Below are 22017 nucleotides of genomic sequence, written 5' to 3'. Positions count from 1 at the left end.
CAGATATTAGAGTAGGCTGCTTCCAGGTGGCATTGGAGCTTTCTCTGTGTAGGGTCCCATATGTTCTGACGCAACTTCCTGTTCCCGTGTAGGCAGGACCCTGCAGAGAGAAAGCTCCGATGCCAGCTGAAAGTAGCCTGTTCTAATCGCTGCCACTGTCGGTACTAGAAGAGAGGTAGGGAAGACCATTTGGGGGGGGGGGGGGGAGAAGCTGAGGCGGGGGTAGGGAAGGAAGGGGAAGAGGGGGAGAAGAGAGAAAGAGAGTAGACTTGGGGTAAAACTTGCTATTTCTAAAAGCAGCCCTGCGCAATAAGTCTGTGCGCCTGACTGGGGGGCCTGGGTCCTGAGGCCCCCCATAGCTAAGCCATATTGAAAGCGGAGATGGTAGGGACAGGAGAGACAAGAGATCATTCCTGCCCTGTTAGGCCACTAGACCACCAGGGCTTCTGGGAAGGGCAGTTGTTTTGGTTGGGGAGGGGCAGAGAGTGGGCAATGGTTTGGGGGGAGAGGAGAGTTTCAGTTTCAGCCGATAATGCTTCAGCATTTTTGGCCAAAACAAAAACATGGCTGAATTGGAATTTTGGGCCAGTTTTAGTGCCGAAGTCAAAATTTGGTCAGCCTCTAATGTGAAATGACATTGTGCACATATATATATAGAGCAAGCAATTTATAAATCCCATTTTTGCAGCTAGGAATGAATGACTTTCACAACTGAGGATGCTTCTCGTGAATAATGGCTCATCCATGGAAAAATCTGTATTATGTCTAATCATTTATTAGGATGGGAACTACCCTTTCATATCCAACTAGCTTAATATATCAACAAAACAAGGATATATGTAATGACTATTAGAGAAAGACACATTTTAAATGAAACACAGAACAAAACTTGTGAATTATATTGCAAGGTAATCCTTGCAAAAGGGAAAGATGGAGAAAATGGTAGAAAAGAAAGATTTCTTAGTGCAGTCAAACTCTATCAAATCGGAATGAACCATTGTTAGTAAGGACCATACCAAATACAAGCATAGGAGGAACACAAATTAAGGAAATCACTGTTTTGCTGGGAGCATGAATGACAAATCACTTCCGGGGTATTTCATAAAGAGAACCAGTTGTGATAAAATCCAAACTTACAATGAAGATACTTACTTGTAGCAGGTATTCTCTGAGGACACCAGATCTTATATTCTCACAAGTGGGTAACATGGTGCCACGGTGCCCTGTCCGGGCTTTATTACAAGCTTTAAGAGCTTTGAGGAACACGAGACAAGCTCCCCCACCACGAGGGCACGGTTACCGCAGTTAAATACTATAGCAAGAAAAATAAAAATAGGAGACAACTCCTAGGGGAGGTGGGAGGTTTTGCAAGAATATAAGGCTTGCTGTTCTCGGAGAATACCTGCTACAGGTAAGTTATCTTCACATTCTCCAAGGACAAGCAGGCTGTTAATTCTCACAAGTGGGGTATCCCTAGCATCCAGGCTCACCCAAAACAACAAATGATTGTCAATTGGGCCTCACAAGGCAAGGACATAACTCAGATTAACCTGAAACTATATACAAACTGAGTGAGTGCAGCCTGGAACAGAATAAAACGGGCCTATGGGGGTGGAGTTGGATTCTAGACCCAAAACAGATTCTGCAACATTGTCTGTCCGAACCAACTATTGCGTCGGATATCCTGCTCGAGGCAGTAATGAGATGTGAATGTGTGGACTGAAGACCACGTCGCAGCCTTGCAAATTTCTTCAATGGAGACTGACTGCAAGTTGGCTACCGACGCAGCCATGGCTCTAACATTACGAGCCTTGACATGACTCTCCAGGGTCAGCCCAGCCTGGGCATAAGTGAAAGAAATGCAATCCGCCAACCAATTAGAGATTGTGTATTTCCCGATGGTAACCCCCATCCTGTTGGGATCAAAAGAAACAAAAAGTTGGGCGGACTGTCTGTAGGGCCTTCTCCGCTCCATGTAGTAGGCCAGTGCTCGCTTGCAGTCCAAAGTGTGCAAGGTGCTCTCACCAGGATGGGCATGAGGTCGGGGAAAGAATGTTGGCAAGACAATCAACTGGTTCAGATGGAATTCCGACACAACAATTGCAAGCCACATTGAACTCAAACTTGTTTGGGATAATGTGGAATATAAATGTCACAAATAAGTAAATAAATAAATAAATAAAACCTTTGGCAGGAGATTGAGGTGCATGCGGAGGACTACTCTGTTGTGATGAAACTTAGTATAAGGTGCATCCAATACTAGAGCTTGGAGCTTACCAACCCTACGAGCTGAAGTAACATCCACCAAGAAAGTGACCTTCCAAGTCAAGTACTTCAGATGGCAGGAATTCAGTAGCTCGAAAGGAGCTCTCATCAGCTGGGTGAGAATGACATTGAGGTCCAATGACACAGGCGGAGGTTTGACAGGGGGCTTTGACAAAAGCAAACCTCTCAAGAAGTGAACAACTAGAGGCTGTCCAGAGATGGGCTTACCCTCTACAAGGTGATGATAAACACTAATTGCACTGAGGTGAACCTTACGGAGTTGGTCTTGAGACCAGACTTGGAGAGGTACAGAAGGTATTCAAGCAGGGACTGTGTAGGACAGTAAACAGGATTTAGGGCCTTGCCCTCACATCAAATAGCAAACCTCTTCCATTTGAAAGAATAACACCTCTTAGTGGAATCTTTCCTGGAAACCAGCAAGATTCAGGAGACACCCTCTGACAGACCGAGAGAAGTAACTGCATCCTTGCGGCAGGCAGGAAGGCACCCGCACGTGTGCAATGGAGCGTGTCTCACATTTCACAAAGCTTTTAAAGCTTGTTATAAAGCCAGTACAGGGCACCACATTACCCACTTGTGAGAATTATTGGCCTTGGAGAATGCTACTTATGATTCATCTTCCTCCAGATTATTGTGTCTGTCTGCCTGTTAGAAAATGTGCTCCACTTTGAAAACCAGCACTCAAATCAAGACAGAATATATTTAAATATAGAACACAGTGGCAAAGTAATATACTAGATGAATAAGCAATCTACCTTCTCCCAGCCAGCCACCGACCACCACCATGAGTACCTATGCAGAAAAAAGTAACCTGATGTTTATCAGTTATCTACCCTCCTCTCCCTTCTGGAGCTTCTCAGTATGCAGCTTCTCTACCTGCTGGCTCTTTTGCTCTAGTGCTAATGCATCTTCTATGTGGCTCTTTGCAGCTTTGAGTCTGAGCCGTTCCGGTGCTTGAACTCTCACAATATTCTTGTGAGAACAGCACCAGAATAGAGGAATGCATGTGGCTCCAACTCACAGTCACATGAAACTCAGGAAAAGACACAGCCACAGAGCTGGTGGATGGAGGTACCAGACAGACAGTGGCATCAACAAGGCACCAGAGGCGGGAAGAGACTAAAAAGGAAAACAATAATGGGGGAAACAGGTACAGTTCCTCAAATGTTTTGTCTCTCCGATAGGCAAACAGAGGAAGTTCCATAAAACCGTCATATAGTTGTGATTTGCACACATTAGCCTATTTTACATGTGCCATATGCATAGGAGTCAACTTTTCAAAATGATTGGGGGTGCTAAACCCAATGGAAATTACCTCTTCCTGGACACAGTCAAGGAGCTTGTTCAATATTGGGGGTGCTCAAGAACCCACAACACCTGCAGAGCTGGCTCCTATGGCTATATGGGATGAGAGGACAGTGTAAGGGAACATAGCTGTAATTCTCTCTTTAATAGTTCTAGATCGATATTGCAATAACAGTTCTCTTTCAGCAAATCTTGCGCATAAATATGCTTTTTGTACTGTCTCAGGAGGATAGCCCATTCTCAAAAATCGATCTATTGGGGAACTATTGACATATAAATTGTTGGATTAGAAAGAGGAACAACCAGTAAGTAGACATCAAAACTGTGGAAGTTGTCAGTGGTGTTAAACCACAATGGAAGGCTTGAATTGGACTGAGCCACAAACGAAACAACAAATCTGGTCGCGAGCTAATACCTCTTGTACATCTGCTAATGTGATAAATGTGATCTGTTGTCCATATGATCTGGTCTATGTGGGCTGTACATCAAGGTCAGTTAAATTAAGGCTGAATGAACACAAGTCATGGGTTATAACATGATATGGACTTTGACAGCTCCTTTAGAGCTACATTGGTGGGATAAGCATGAGGTGGGGGAGATTCAGTAGTGAGTTATTGATGTGATTGTGTTGGGTTGGGAGTATAGTGATGCTGAATATCTTTTAAATTATCTCAAGCGTGCAGCCAATATTGTTACACCGATGATATCCAAATCATGTACTCTTATTCTGCTGATACAGGATTTCTCTATTCTAAATTTTTGTCGTGAACAGGTTGCTATATGGCTGCAAGATAACTAGCTTGCTGTCAATATTTCTAAAACTGAAGCTATACACTTCCACAATCCCCATTCTACCCCTTCCATATCTTCAGGGTCATACATAACATTTGTCGAAAAATTGCATATTCTAGGAGTCATCATTGACCCCATCCTCTCTTTCAAACATCACATCAACAAAACCATCCAATCTTCCTTCTTTGCAATGCAGCAGACCTGTTTGGTAAAAACTTTCCTGCTTCCCTCACGCATACGCACCCTTCTTCTTTCCCTAGTCATAACACATCTGGATTATTATAGCACTTTATTCTCCGGTCTGTCTTTATCATTATTTCAGTCCACCACCGCCAGACTTCTTCATAACGCTCGCACATTTGATTACATCACACTCCTTCTGAAGCAAGAACACTGGCTCCCCATCTCATATCGTCTCACTTAAAAACTCCTTCTCCTGGTGTACAAAGACTTATTACAATCATCTCCGGACTACACCTTGAAACTCCTCATTCCTTATTCCCCCTCCCACTCCCTTCTTTTCTCCCAGCAGTCCCTTCCTTATCTTCCACCACCTTCGGTTATTCATCTTGACAGCAGTTGTGGATCTGCCTTCATATATATAGGTCTCAAACTCTGGAACATGCTTCCCTACTACAATAAAATTGAACCCTCCTACCCCACCTTTAAAAAACTCCTTAAATCTTGGCTCTTTAACCTGGCCTTTCCATGCTAATTCTGCACCTCTGCTTAGTTTTCTGTCTCCCCTTCCCTGCCTCAATCATTTCCTGTGTCTTTCCCTCTCTTGGTTCCGATATTATTTTCCTCTATGCTCCTCTGAGCGTTTAATTGTTAACTGCCTAGATGCCTTAGGGCGACTGGCAGTATATCAAATAAATACATTATACAGTGTTGGAACTGAGATTTTTTTTGTAGCAGTTATTTTACCATAAAGCACATTAGTTTATATAGATCCCAAACACATTGGAATACATGCAAAGCGCCTAATTATTATGCAACATAAATAACACAGCTTGCATTGAACTTCATGAACTGCATTATTTCTGGAAAAAAATAATGCCAGATTTGAGCTACGATTATTTTCCTCCTTGGGAACACCTGGCTGCTAACATGCGGCCCAAAGCTCCCAGACGCAACAAAGGAGCAATATGCTATAAGAAATGGCACCAAAATCCCCCCTCACCCAGCTAAGATCCCCCTTTATAAGACACCCCTACATAAGTACACAAGTATTGCCATACTGGGAAAGACCAAAGGTCCATCAAGCCCAGCATCCTGTTTCCAATAGTGGCCAATCCAGGTCACAAATACCTGGCAAGATCCCCAAAAAGAACAAAACATTCTATACTGCTTATCCCAGAAATAGTGGATTTTCCTCAAGTCCATTTAATAATGGTCTATGGACTTTTTCTTTAGGAAGCCGTCCAAACCTTTTTTAAACTCTGCTAAGCTAACCGCCTTTACCACATTCTCTGGCAATGAATTCCAGAGTTTAATTATACATTCAATGAAAAAACATTTTCTCCAATTCATTTTAAATTTACTACATTGTAGCTTCATCGCATACCCCCTAGTCCTAGTATTTTTGGAAAGTGTAAACAGACACTTCACATCTACCCGTTCAACTCCACTCATTATTTTATAGACTTCTATCATATCTCCCCTCAGCCGTCTTTTCTCCAAGCTAAAGAGCCCTAGCTGCTTTAGCCTTTCCTCATAGGGAAGTCGTCCCATCCCCTTTATCATTTTCGTCACCCTTCTCTGTACCTTTTCTAATTCCACTATCTTTTTTGAAATGCGGCGAAACCCCTCAAATTACGTGGGGTTTCCCTGGTGTCTAGTGCCTTGGGTAGGAACAATCCCCAGTTACCACTGTCCCCTCATGCTCTGGTTTCAAAATAATGTTGGTTAAAACCCAGCATTGTCTTGGGATACTCCCGCTAGGGTCATGTTGCCAAATAAAGGGTTCAGAAGGCAACCACTGATTGCCAACTGGTGCCATTTTAAACCCAGAGTCTAACAGGACAGGAGCAACTGGAGATCATGCCTGCCCCAGCATCTAGATACTAGGGAAACCACCGACAGGCCCCATGGGGTGCCTTTGTGGATGAATGGGGAGGTCTTGCTGGGAAGTCTGAGGATGTCTTCTGGAGCAGAGGAAAATTGAGGAGTATCTTCGAGGAGGGGGAGGCAGTTCTGTTCTGAGGTGGTGATGTTTTTTTGTGGGGTAGAGAGTTTATGTGTACCAATTCCTTTAGTACTGGCTCTTTAAGTTGATCCTGGGAGCATCAGACCAGTCATTAGTGGCCCAGTGCTCTCAGGAAAAATGACACAACTTGCAAGGTTTTTACTTTATCTGGATTTATTTACCACCCTTTTGAAGAAATTCACCAGTACATATTATGGCATAGTGTGTTACTTGCAATGTGAACACAAAACAGATTATAACAGTATTTTGTGAATATCTTTTACTGTATTGATCCTGGCATTTTCAAAGCTGTATCAAAATTTTACAAGATTTATGAACAACTGAGTGAAGTGGAAATTAAGGCATTTTTGTGAGTAGCTCTGTTTCCCACAAATCTTTTTTTTTTCGGTCACCATGGTTATAAATGTTCTATTCCACTGCAACTAATAGTCAAACTTTCATAATTTTATGACTATACCCATAAGCTACAGTTGATCTACTTTATGTTGCTGACTAGACTTAAATTAAAACAATTATATGGAAATGAGACAAGTAATAGTAACGCAGTCATTTTGTCTGACTGGAAAATTTTCTCTTTAAATTCATGTATACGTAAGATAGGAAAAATCATGCCACAAAATTTATGCATACAACCAAGATGTGCATCCTCAGTAGAAATAAGCTTTACAATAAATATTTAGCTGTTTAGTTTTACATGACCACTATGCTTCACAGCAATACATCTAAATTAGCATTGGACCAAAAAAAAATACAAAATTAATACCTGTACTGTATTTGCTTATACCCATTCTTCCCACTTCATAAGCTCTCTTTCAAGATGGCCCCTCTAGTAAACTCAAACTCCCTCGCTTCTTCAGTACTGAACCTTTCAGTGCCACTTCTGGGTCAGCAGGAGTCACTCTAGTAGCCATCTTGCTCCCTCCAGAAACGTGAAAGGAATTTCTATAATCTAGGTGCCTTCATTTATGCACAAGTTACCTCCAGGATTCTATCTATGGCATACAAAAATGTGCATGCAAATTTAGGTGTACGCCCAATTTGAGTAATGAACTGACTAGTGCTGATAATTGGTCATTAAGAATCAATTATTGGCACTAATTGGCTACCCACCCAATCACTTCCTTCTTCTTCCCCTTACTTAATCTCTACATATTACTAATTGTATCTGATATCCTGGAATGACAATATCATAACTAAACTAAGTAAGCCACATTGAGCCTGCAAATAGGTGGGGAAATGTGGGATACAAATGCAATAAATAATAATCTTGCCAGATACTATTCTATAAAGATGTGTGCATAAATTCCTGTGTGTGGGTTTGAAAAGGGGGTGTGGCCATGGGAGGAGCATAGGTGGGTCACGGGCATTCCAAGAATTTGTGCGCAGTGTTACCCTATGCCTAATTTAGGGGTGGAGATTTACACCAGGTTTCAGCTGGTGTAAATTCTCATGCCTAAATGTTAGAGGCATGGATCCTGGCGCTAGTCTATAAATAGCATTGTTTATAGAATAGCACTTAGCCCTCATTTTTGTTTTTGGTGCCATATATAGAATTTGGTCCTACATGTGTAAATGTCTAGAATACTAGCCCTTACGCACGTTATGTGTGCACATACCTGTGTAAATGCTAGCAGACACTTATTATGTAGATGCCCAATTAACTTGTATAGCGCATATTTCCAAGGGGGCACACAGGGGTGGAACACAGGTTGGATATAGGTGACCGCACTTACGGAAGAGCTCTGTGGCTGATATAGCTGTGGGCACCTTAAAGGTCAGGCATGCTGGTACCGGGTTATGTTTGTGTTCTGTAATGGAACCTGGGTGGCCAGGTTTTGTTATAGAATCGGTTCTTACCGCATGGCTTCGGGGCACCTACATGGAGGTGCCAACTTACTTGAAACTACTATTCGTGAGCCTTTTGTGGCATGGTAAACTGCAATATAACTGAGTTAAGAGACTGGACAGCACTGGATCCATTATTACTATAAGCAAAGACATGTTAAAGATATATATATTTTTTACATATTCTTCATTAAGTCAAATCAGGCAAGTGTTGTGTAAAGCTTATAAAACAAGGATATGCAAACTATAGCAAACCAAACCTGGACCCAACAAAACTGAGAATGAATGAGTGTTCAATACAACATAAAAAAAACTCAAATTTTTGACCCTGGCTTTCACAGCATAAACGGTATCAAAATGTGTAACAAATAATGTCAACCATGATAATATTTACCATGTTGTGTAGGCCTCAGTTTTGACCTCTTTATTCCATAAATATCAAACACTACAAAACTGCCTAAGAATTTATCAACTCTGCTGATGTTACAGGGTAACATTCAGTATTTTGCTCCAAGCAGAAAGGTTTGATTAAGCACAATCCCCTGTGAGCTGAATTATTTTGATTGTCTACTATAGTACTGGGGGTGGGCAGAGCCATAGGACAGCACAAACGATTTGAGCTCAGATCGGAACACAGTCAGAGGTCAAGTCACTCACACTCAACAGAAAGTGATATGCTGTTTAATATTTCATTTCTAAGCAGAAAGTAAAAGACCGCAGATAAAGGAGGCAAAACAATATGGAATGTTCAGTGAAGAGTTATAGAGATCAGCACATTATCTCTTACCGGACTTTTCCTCTATGAAGCGATAGGAAAAAAAAAAACAAGAAAATGAGACACTTTTCAACAGACTTGCAACACCTGGAGAATAAGTAAAGCTGTGCAAAAAGGTTCTAAGCTGAAAAGCTATTTGAATGAAAGCACAATGAACCTTCTTTGCTCCATTACCCCAAATGCTTCTTATGTCTTGGATTATCATTTTGAAACAGTTGGTCACATTACAGAAATGTTCGTGCTCACAATTTGTATGCCCAACATCTCTATTATAAATAGATTTGATAAAGAAATGGGGTTTTTACTTAAACATGTATTGGTAGTAGCAGAATTTCAGATGCAGCCATGACATGCAGAGAAAATGGGTACACTAGTTTGAGTTTTAAGAACAGTGAAATAAAAAAAACTCAGCAAACTTGTTCTTCAGCAAATTGTACTTACAAGGAAATAGAAATCTATTACATAACTGAAAGAATCTTACACAAGAAACACAACTAGTACTTATCAAACCATTATTTGTTTTCTCAAAACCATGGAGATGGAAGTACAGGAGAGGCACTAAGACAGACCTCTGAGTCTCAACACTCTCATTACATAAGTACATAAGTAATGCCACACTGGGAAAAGACCAAGGGTCCATCGAGCCCAGCATCCTGTCCACGACAGCGGCCAATCCAGGCCAAGGGCACCTGGCGAGCTTCCCAAATGTACAAACATTCTATACATGTTATTCCTGGAATTGTGCATTTCTCCAAGTCCGTTTAGTAGTGGTTTATGGACTTGTCCTTTAGGAAACCGTCCAACCCCTTTTTAAACTCTGCCAAGCTAACCGCCTTCACCACTTTCTCCGGCAATGAATTCCAGAGTTTAATTACACGTTGGGTGAAGAAACATTTTCTCCGATTTGTTTTAAATTTACTACACTGTAGTTTCATCGCATGCCCCCTAGTCCTAGTGTTTTTGGAAAGCATGAAGAGACGCTTCACATCCACCTGTTCACACCACTCATTATTTTATATACCTCTATCATTTGCTTCTCAAAGACAGACTACTAGAAAATGTTTTGATAAAAAAGACAATGCACATTTTAAATATCAGCACCTAGACATATTCCATTCTAAATCTCTACAGATACGGGATCCGTTCACTAAGGGACTGATTCACTAAGCTTCTTTCCCATTCCTCATCTGTGGGGGAAAAATAATTAGGGGTTCCTTTACTGTTGTTGCTTTTTATCATGTTACCTGCCACAGGGCCCTGAGGCAGACAGTATGCAAAAACTGTTAGTAAATTACTTCCCTTAGTAAATGTCCTGAACTACTAATAAGTTGTCAGTCACTATAAATTACTGACAAAACTCAAAGCTCTCAATAAATCTGCAATTATGCAGCAGATTACTACTACTACTACTACTACTACTATTTAACATTTCTAAAGCGCTACCAGGGTTTCGCAGCGCTGCACAATTAACAAAGAAGGACAGTCCCTGCTCAAAGGTGCTTACAATCTAAAGGACAAAAAGTGCAGTCAATCAAGATTGAGGCAGTCTAGATTTCCTGGATAGAGGTATAATGGTTAGGTTCCGAAAGCGACATTGAAGAGGTGGGCTTTGAGCAAGGATTTGAAGATGGGTAGGGAGGGGGCTTGGCGTATGGGCTCAGGGAGTTTATTCCAAGCATAGGGTGAGGCGAGGCAGAAAGGGCGGAGTCTGGAGTTGGCGGTGGTGGAGAAGGGTACTGAGAGGAGGGATTTGTCCTGTGAGCGGAGGTTACGGGTAGGAGCGTAAGGGGAGTTGAGGGTAGAGAGGTAGTGAGGGGCTGCAGATTGAGTGCATTTGTAGGTTAGTAGGAGAAGCTTGAACTGTATGCGGTACCTGATCGGAAGCCAGTGAAGTGACTTGAGGAGAGGGGTGAGATGCCTTTGACTAGCTTATTGCACCTTAACATATTTATCCTGTCTAAAACTGCTTTTCTAAATCATAAATAAGTTGACTAAGTCCAGCTAAATATAGCAGGAAAACATATACAAAAAAACAAAAACAAAAGCTGGGCTCTGGGTATTTTATGGGGGAACTTGATCAGTGCTGTGAGGAGGGAGAGGAAACATATTGGACTTAGGGGGTCTTTTACTAAACTGTGGTATCGTTTTTAGCTTGCGGTAGAAATCAACACCCATTATATTTCCTTGAACTTTTCAGCAGTTACCGCCAGCTGATTTTTACAGTGAGCTAAAAACGCTACCTCAGCTTAGAAAAAGGACCCCTGAGACATTAGAAAGTATTAGGTAGGTGGGTGGACCTTTCAAAACAGCTTTTTTGTTTGGGGGGAGGGGACAATAGTATTATGGATGGGATCTATGCACCTCATTTCCTCTGCATCTGGTTTCTCTTCCCTCCGATGCCCCAGCCCCCCCCCCCCCCACCAAAAAAAATTTAAATTTTAAAATATCTTAACAGGTGGGAATCCCCAAGCACCCCCTGATGAAGAAATCCAGAGCCATACTGAATCTGCTAAATTTCTTCTGTAAACATGACATGCACCTCGGAGCATGTATAAATGTTAACACCCAGATTTTTAAACGCATGAGTATACTGTCATTCCAAAATCAGAAATGTAAGCATACTTATCAGGCTTACCCAAACCATACCCAGAACCCAACCCCTTTGAAAATTCTGTATGCTGAGGATGTACATGGGTAAGTGGTGCCTTTTCTAAAATACTACTTGGATGAACTAGGAAGTTCCAAAATACAAGAAAACAAAAGCTTCCACAGATAGGCCCAGCAAGGGAAACACAAGAGTGGAAGAGCACTAAGTACCAGGATGATGCAAATCAAGGGTAGTCTTCCAATATGTGCAAGTCCCAGCTAGGTGTCCTCTGCTGTAACAAAAATACCATGCATAAGATATAAATATAGATATAAAACCTACTGCACCTCATAGAATGTAAAAATAGAAATAAAATGTTCAACATATATGCCTATATAAAAGACCATTTGAACTAGAGAGCTGCACGGGAACGGGGTTCACTAGATCCCTCCACTGTTTTGTCCAGTAGATTTACAGAAGCTATCATTACAGTGATTCCTAAACCTAATAAAGATCCTCAACTAGTACAAAATTATAGACCCATCTCTCTCCTTAACTCAGATTACAAAATGTATGCAAAATTTACTAATAGATTGAAGAAAATTATCAGTAAGGTGATTTCTCCAAACCAAACTGGCTTTATGCCAAATAGATTAATATCAGACAATTCTAGATTATTCTTTCAGTTATTGCATATTGCTAAATCTCAAGATTGCCCTATCATAGCTATGTCCTTAGATGCAGAGAAGGCTTTTGATAGGGTAGAATGGCATTATTTATTCTCTGTCCTTGAATGGTTCGGTGCAACATCTGACTTTATTTCAAAAATTAAAGTACTTTATTCTAAACCCACAACCAAAATTATTGCTAATAATCACTTATCAGAAGCAGTCTATCTACAAAGAGGTACTCAACAAGGCTGCCCTCTATCACCCCACTTGTTCAATCTTGCGCTAGAACCACTCATTATTGCCATTAATTCTCAGATCAACATTACAGGAATATTATATAAAAATATACATTTCAAAATTTCTGCATATGCTGATGATATATTGTTATATATTTCCAATCCTTCGACTTCATTACCCTCATTATTCTCTTTGATACAGTCCTTCTCCGCAATATCGGGTTATAAAATCAATCAAGACTGAAGTGTTACCATTAAATAGCCATGCAGTTCCCAGTTTAATTCAACCCTGTAATCTCATTTGGTCTTCCAAAAAAATTAGATACCGCGGTATAGATTTACATTATACAGTACAAGATACCATCAAGCATAATGGTGAAAACATAATTAAGTTCCTTAAAGACCTTCTTTTGAAATGGCACCCTCTTCACATCTCCTGGTGGGGTAGAATCAAGACCATTAAAATGGTGGTCTCTCCAAAAATAAATTTCATACTGAGCATGATTCCAATATTATTCCAAAACTCATTTTATAAACAGGTAGAGAAATTGTTGGTTTCTTTCTTTGGAAGTCTAAGGTGCCTAGAATATCATTTTAAAAAGCTCAAAGCTCTAAAAGAAAAGTTTTTAATGTTCCCTGATTTTTTAATGTATCACAAAGCATTTATCACACAAAAGGTTGTTATTGGTTTCCTGTTGAAAAAGACTACTCACCCATTTGGCTTCAGTTAGAGCAGCTCATAACCTCTCCAATACCATTACATTTAATTATCTACATTACTCCTGCCTTTCTGAAGCAGACAATCCTGTTATACACAATACTAAGACTTGTCTACTAAATTTAGATAAATTATTACATCTTCCTATCCCCTCCTCTCTTCAAATACCTATATAGAATAACTCCAAATTCCGTATTAACAAAAAAACATTCTTCTGAAAGTCTTGGGCTTGTTGTTGAGTTTGGACTATTGAAGACTTATGTAAAGAGGGTCAGAATGATCTACTAACATTCCAGGAGATTCATACAAACCTGTACATTCCTAGGACACATTTCTTTCAATGGTTGCAACTGACACATTGTGTTAAGACTACAAATGTACTAAATTCTACTGGTTCTCATGAACCCTGTATCTATCAAACTGCAGCATCCTTGATTAATAATGGTCATATGGCCTCATCTATATATAAGATTCTGCTTTCCCACCACTATAAGCAGTTATTCACTCAAAGAAGTATGGGAAGCAGATACCAACCAAGTACTCCCGCTATCTGTACACTCTCAAATTTGGAGGTCTTTGATTAGGCCTCTATCTTCTGCTAACCTTATGCAATCAATGTTTTTTTCTGTATCATAGAGCTATATGGACTCCATGGAAATTACAAACTGCTAATTTGGCAGCTTCCAATATATGCTGGCATTGTCCAACACATATTGGCACACTTATTCACCTGATCTATGAATGTGAAAAAATTAAGGTATTTTGGCAAAGTATCTGGAAAATTATCTGTTGTATATTCCACATTAATGTCAATCTCAATGTCTCATTAATTATATTTAAATCCTGTTCACCTGAAGTTTGTCTAACAGAACATCAAAAAAGTCTATTTGACATTTTGATAACCATTGGACAACATATGATCTTAGCAAATTGGAAAAATGCCTCAATGCTTAATGAACACTTCTGGTGGCCGTCAGTTTTGTTATATCATAAAATGGAAACAGCCTCTGCAAGTCTCACTGGATCTCTCAGCAAAAAGACATTGATATGGTCTCCACTAATGGACTATATTCACTCATTATGATAGCACCTTCAATTAATCTCTGCATTAATGCATATATTGTCATGAACCACTTCTCTATCTATTTTGTTTTTAAATCACTGTTATATTTTATTGTTCCTCCTCTTTTGTTTGTTACCTGAAAACTTCAATAAAATTTCTGGAAAAAAAAAAAGAAATAACAACATAAACGCTGCAGAATCAACTTTTCTTAAGCAGTAGATTGTAAATCGTTGTTGATCCAAATGATTTTTCAATATTTTTTTTTGTTTGAATAGCATTGCAGTAAAAAATAAAGCTACTTAGCTTCAAACTTCAAAAACAGTCAGAACCTCTACCAACATGGCCAGGTTTTGTTTTTCTTCTTCAGGGAAGAGATTCACTAGAAAAAGAAGTATAATATTAATGCCCATCTAAAAAAAAATGTCACAAAGCAAAATATACAGCAGCAACTCACATTTAATTCTACTCACTTCATACTCAGCTTCAAAGAAGATGGCAGCAGTGTCTTTTGCTGCTGGTAAAATAGCAAACAGCTGATCAGACAGCTGCAACAATGATTGGTTGAGGCAGCAAAACAGCTGATAAGGCAAACACATGATTGGCTGAAACCAGACAGTCTCAGCCAATCGAGTTAGCAAAAAGCTGAAGAACAGTAGTAATAGGTTGGAATAACAACAGCTGATTAGACAAACATGACAATGATTGGCTGAAACTAGGCAGCCTCAGCCAATCAAGTAAGCAACCACCAATCCAACTGGCATTCAGCTTACTGTTTTGCTGCCTCAACCAATCATTGTTGCAGTTGTCTAATCAGAAGTTTGCTATTTTAGCAGCGGCAAAAGACGCTGCTGTCATTTTCTTTGAAGCTGAGTATAAAATGAAAAGAATTAAATGCTGTATATTTTGCTTTGCGACACTTTTTTAGATGGATATTAATGTGAACCTCTTCCCTGAAGAAGAAAAATGAAACCTGGTCATGTCGGCAGAGGTTCTGACTGTTTTTGAAGTTAAGTAGCTCTATTTTTTACTGCAATGCAATTCAAACAAAAAATTCTTGAAAAATCATTTCTGCTGCTTAAAATAAGTTGATTCTGCAGCATTTGTATTGTTATACTCCATACATACATATATATATATATATATATATATATATATATTCTCCAAATCCTGTGAAATGGAACATGAGGGGAACCAGAAGAGGCAGCTTCAGCTGACTTTAATAAAAAGGCCTGATGTAAAACAAGAACAAATTCAGGCAAAAACGGCAGAGCAGAGACTTCTACCCTCACAAAACCAACATCCCGGGATACGGTAGTGGGTGAGGAACCTGCTGACAAAATGGCTGTCGAAGACTCGCGGAACGCAGGAGCTGTTGGTGCTGAGCCCGCCAAAACTGCCAGATTGAACTCCCGGAGACGGAGTACTGACAGCCAAAGTAGGCAAAAGTGGCATGTCCACAGAAGTAAAGCAAAGTGTGCAGGAACTGGTAGCAGAGAGCTTACTCCCGCAGTGCACACAAAACTTAACAGGCTCAGACACAGAGAATAATAAATATACTCACAGAAAACAGCCAGTCTCATGACCTCCAAGACACTGAAGCCCCACAATCTTCTCACAATACAAGCACTCAAAAAAAAAAACGCAGTAGCTTTTTTTTTTTTTAAATAGAAGCAGGAGAAAAAGAGAAGGGAAGACTGAGATAAAGCCGTAGAAAGTGGCAACAGGGGTGCAAAGAGGGACCTAGACCACTAGGTTTACACCTGAGGCACAGGATATTCTCAACCCCAAAACTCAACTGAACCTGCAAGCAGGACAGAAGTCACCACAGCGCACAAGAGCTGCTATCCCGGCCTGCTGGAGATACTGGCTTGGTTTCTAAGCACAGGAGTTTATGAGGCACAACTCCTTAGAGTTCTCTATCTCTACCTGCTGGCACTAACCTGCCCTGTCAGAGTCTGAGTCAGAGGGGTGGAGCTCAGGACAGGAAGTGATTAAGGGGCCCTTTTACTAAGCCGCATAGGCGCCTACATGTGCCCAACATGCGCCAATTCAGAACTACTGCCTGGCTACCACATGGCCAAGGCGGTAATTTCATTTTTTATGCGCGCCGGAAATTTTCTGGAGCGCAGCACTAACCAGGCAGTAATCGGCATTGTACACGTGGTGACGATTACTGCCTGGTTAACACGTGAGACCTCACTGCTAAGTGAATGGGTGGAGGTAAGATCTCAGGCCCAAAATGCACATGTGCCAATTTTGCCGCATGTCCATGTTCGACTGTTAAAAAAAGGTCTTTTTTGCAGATGCATTGAAAAATAGACCTGCATGCATCTAATACGCGTGTCTACACCAGCGCAGGCCACTTTTCGGCACACCTTAGTAAAAGGACCCCTAAATGCCCTGGAGCAGATGAGATCAGAGAGACCTTAAGTACAGAGGTCTACTGGAGGAGGACTGGACTAGTGAAGGAATCCTTCCAAGGTGTTAGTTGGGCTGCAGAACCTGTGGGGGAGACCAGGGAAGTAAGAAGTAGCTCTATTTCCAAGGTTTGCACCTGGGGGTAAAGAGTAACTACCCAGGAGTTAAAAGAGAAGGAATAAAAGACTGCAAAGAAAAAAAGAGTGCCTTTCTTTGTAGGTGAAGACTCAGACCTGAGTGTCATGATTACAGCCAGGCCCAGAATTATGCATGAGTGACCGAACTATGCTGTAGAAGCCTGACAAGATAGGACTGCTGGAGAGAAACCACCCTTAATGTGGTTGCTGCCATGTTAAGCCCTGAGTTTGTGATACAAAACAGACACTGTTTTGTTTGTCTGTTCAGCAATAAAGTTCCTTTTGATTTATACTACATCCTGACTGTGGGGCTCCCAGTCTGTTCTCCAGCCCTGCTGCCACAGTGCATAATACAGAAAAGCAATTAAGCGCAATGGTACCATTTATACGGTATTCTATAAATTTGTGTATGCAATAGGCATGTAAATTTACCTGTTATAGAATGAGGGGGTTAACACTTAATATGAATTAAAAGTCACATTAGAAACTTTAGTATATAGGCCTCATAGATAGAAACATATAAACAAGTTGTGAAACAGAGTAATGGTGATCACTTAGGTTTTTAGTATATATAACAATTATTTTTCTGCAATCTCTAGGTTTTTTGTTAGTGTTTTTTGTTATATTTATGCACCCATCTCCTCCCTAGTGAGAGAAGGGGATGTGGTTGGCAATGGAAATTTCAGGAACTGATATTAATGGGACAAGGATGTAATTGAAATTATGCACTGATTCAGGGATATTATTTTATTTTTTAGTAACTAGTATTGTGTGCAATTCTGATCACTGCATCTCAAAAAACACAAAGTGGAATTAGAAGAGGTTTGGACAAGTTCCTGGAGGTAAAGTCCATAAACTGTTAAGAAGGTATCCTGGGCAAAGCCACTGCTTACTCCTGGTGGTATGCAGAATAGAATCTTTCTATGTCTTGGGATACAGCCAGGCACTAGACCACTGTCAGGAGGAGGATACTGGGCTTAATGGAGCTTTGGTCTGAACCAGTATGACAATTCGTATGTTCCTTAAGATATTTAATATATTTTCCTCTTCTCTTTGTTATCTCTTCAGTTTAAATCACTTCATGAAAGAAAGTGGGTCCTTCAGCGACAGCATTGCTTGTACTTGAATGTCTGTGCAACCCCAATAATGTATGTGAAGGATACTCTTGATTTCAGGTTCCTACATGGCTAAACAATCCAACACTGCTTTGTCTTCAGGCCAGCTTTGGTATTCTTGGTTGCCATGGGAACTGTGAGTCAGCTCCCCAAAATAGATCTTCACAAGCCTCCAATAAAACCAGAGCGTACCAATGCGCCAATCTGCTAACAAAGGTCAATACCTAGGAATTACTCAGCCATGCATATGTAGAAATGAAATTATCATATTGTGAAATTCAAGTTGTTCTATTTGCCTACACCAGGAAACCACAAGAAAACATTATTTTAAAATACAGTAGCTCACCTGTGGCTGGAACGGTTAACTTACATTTTGCTTGTATAGCGTACAAACGGGAGCCTGGTCTTTTTAACACGAATATTAGAGCATTCTTACAAATGTCTAGGTCCCAAACTTTCTGTACACTATCTTGATGCGTCACATATTTAAGTGCAGATTACAAGATGCAAAACTGTCTTAGATAACCTGTGACATATACTCCTCCTGTTTTTGAAAATGTTTCTTACATACTTCATAACATTGTGTAATGAGTTGCCAGTCACATTGTGGATCCCATTCACTCACTGGTGCAGAAAAATAAAAATTACAGGTGTTGCTAATGCTAACTAAAGATCTTACTAGTGAATGACAAATGCAATTGTTTTTAAACTCTACCACTTCTTTTTCTCCAATTTCTTTTTTTACAGCTTGATTCAGCAAATGGACCTTGGAGCTAATTTTTAGCTCAGGTATCCAGTAAATTTGAAACATTTCTGAATTCACTCGTATTTCAAGCTTTAAAGTCAGTAAGTAATACTAAGAGCCCTGGCTTCAGTATGTTACAAAGGAAAAAAAACTAACAGGTACAAGTACCGTATTTTTCGGACTATAAGACGCACTTTTTTCCCCCCAAATTTGGGAGGAAAATGGGGGGTGCGTCTTATAGTCCAAAGGTAGCGATTCCGGATCGCCCTCCCCCCGAGTTCGGGATCGCCCTCCCCTACTCACGTCAGCGATGTTCCCTGGTGGTCTAGTGACGTCGGGGCAGGAAAGAGCCCCCTCTTTCCTGCCCAGCGCGCTGCTCTCCGTCCTCCTCCGTCCTCCTGTATGCTGCCAAGACCGTCAGCAGCATACAGGAGGACGGAGGAGGACGGAGAGCAGCGCGCTGGGCAGGAAAGAGGGGGCTCTTTCCTGCCCCGACATCACTAGACCACTAGGGAACATCGCTGACGTGAGTAGGGGAGGGCGATCCCGAACTCGGACAAGACGCACCGGAGCACCTAGGTTTTAGAGGAGGGAAAAAGGAAAAATTTTTTTTTTCCTATTTCCCTTCTCTAAAACCTAGGTGCGTCTTATGGTCCGGTGCGTCTTATAGTCCGAAAAATACGGTATATATAGGGGATGGAGGATCCTAATTTATTTATTTATTTATTAGGATTTACTTACTGCCTTTTTAAAAATTTTGCCTAAGGCGCCTGTAGAACATTTGCTTGTCAACACTAAAAGGGCAAATTAAGTGGGGATGGATTTGCATAAAGATATCCAAATAAAACTAACTAAAAAGCTAAACTTTATACAGATAACTTAAACATACAAGTTAAGACTGTTATTTATGTAGGACACTTATATGGATACATTTATTCAGATAGTGCCTGAATATTATAGGTATATGGATAAATTTAGGTTCTGTCTCCGGAATGTTTCGTATTTACTACAAACTGTATATTCTTCTTACAACTTTGTAATTCTTTATATTGTTACTATGTAAGCCGCATTGAGCCTGCCATGTGTGGGAAAGCGCGGGCTACGAATGTGATAAATAAATAAATGAATAAATAAATGCCTGGTTGATAACACTGAGACAGTAGAAGCCATGGGTTTATTTGAAGACCTACCCTGCTGGGAAGGAACAGTAGGTACGGAGGGTGTGCTACCACGTACAGTGCCTTACAGATTAGGAACTTTAGATCTATGGAGCTCATTGGTTCAAATGGGAGTGTCATGAGTGGAGCTAGGGCTTAGTTTAAGTGCTAGAGAACTGGAGGCTTCCTGATTGGTGGTTATGTGTGCCAGAGACCCTTCAGGAATTTGGTGGCGAGTGATATAGGATTGGTTTTTTTACCAACCCGAGAGTTGTATGCTGCTATGGTGCTCAGATACATCTTCAATGATGTGGTGCTTAGTCCCAAAGAGGATAGAGGTTATCACAGGAGTCCTGACAAGGAGCACCACACTGAAAACCTCCTGATGATGTCTCTCCAGAAGGATATCTTCCATCTCTCAGAGTAGATGGTGTAAAAACACTCACCAGTGTTAAATATCCATCCTGTCGGTGCCCAGGACTAAACATTTGGGTGGAGTGTCTTTCCCTGGTTTTAGGAAATCAAGTCCCGTGACCCCCTTGATGCATAGGTTTTTCAACTGAAGTTTTAGAAGATTCAGGGGTTGATATTCAGAGCGATTTAACCGGGCAGGAAAGGCTCCTGCCCAGCCAAATTGCTTGTGCAGTACTTAACCAGATAGTACCACCATCACTAACTGCCAAACACGAAGCTGACAATTATGTGGGCGGTCCACGGGTGGAGTCCGACTTATGTGGCTAACTGTCTAAGTTAACCAGACAAATAGGACCACACAAAACACAGTCCTGTCTTTGACTGTTTTAACTTAGGTGGTTAAGTGCTGAATATTGCACTTACCTGGATAAGAGAAAACTGGCCACACAAACCCAGATATTCAATGCTGATGCCTGGACAAGGCCCAGCACTGAATATCAGGGAATGTCATTGGTGGCAGCTAAAAAACCCCTGCTCACCCCCACCAACTGAACACCCTCAGAAAACACCACCTAACAGTCATAAAGGGGCCTCTGCCTTGACTCACGTTCAGGAGGATTTTGGTGATGAGGGGCATGGGTGGGAAAACAGGCTTGTCCCCTAATCCAGATAAAACACATTTGCTGTCAATTGGTTATCTGGAACAAAAATGAGGAATCTTTGTGTTCTCTTCTACCATTAACTGCTCTTTTCAGAACTTTCCAGTGTGTGAAGATCTGATCTACAACCCAAGTGTTTGATTCCCATTTAATTTTTTATTTGCTATATCTCAAAATCATTAAAAACATCTAAGTGGTTTACATTCAGATTAAAACATTTAGGGTAAGAAATAGATTTGGAAACATAAGATAGCCTAGGTTACAATTTTCAATTTATAAGGATAGGTGTTTAGTTTGGGAATAAACTTACAACCAAGGTATATTAAGATTAGGGGTGGGGTGAAAAAGTTATAAAAAACAGTGGTGAGCTTTCAGGATCTGGCTTAGTCCATCTGTCATCCTGTTGGGGCTCCTGGTTGGTATGTCACTGCTAGATTCTCAGAGTCTCATGACAGAGTGAGAAGGAATCTGTCATTCCTTACTTGTTTATATAGAACATGGCCATTTGTTTCTCTGTCCAGACTAGGGCATTCTTCCATGACAACAGGGCAGAGAAGATTCTCAGGGCAGAGAAAATCACCCTCAAATCTATCAGTATTATCTGATATAAGGAGTCTCTCCTTTACTACTTGCCCTGTGTGTAAGGAAGAGTACACTGGCTTCCTAGCCAGTTAGGGAGGCACTGGTGGTAAACACCAGCTTTGGATACAGTGGTTGAAAAGGAAGTCCTTGTATGAGAGGTGGTCACAACTGTCCACTATTGCAGGGCCTGGGACATCCTGACCATGGAACACTTATCCCAGCCATACAGCTTGGCATAAATGTGTGAGCCTATTTTCCAGAGACACATGCATAACAAGAGAATTCCATGAGTTGCATGTGCAA

General features: G+C 40.8%; 1 protein-coding gene across 8 annotated transcripts in view; it reads right to left on the bottom strand.

Moving 5' to 3' along the window:
- SGIP1 (SH3GL interacting endocytic adaptor 1) overlaps positions 1 to 22017 on the bottom strand; it is a 247057-nt gene that overhangs the window by 99064 nt on the left and 125976 nt on the right. The window lies entirely within an intron of this gene.

Source organism: Microcaecilia unicolor, chromosome 6 (assembly GCF_901765095.1).
Source record: "Microcaecilia unicolor chromosome 6, aMicUni1.1, whole genome shotgun sequence".
In the NCBI taxonomy this organism is placed as follows: Eukaryota; Metazoa; Chordata; class Amphibia; order Gymnophiona; family Siphonopidae; genus Microcaecilia; species Microcaecilia unicolor.
This window is presented reverse-complemented; position numbering and strand designations above follow the sequence as displayed.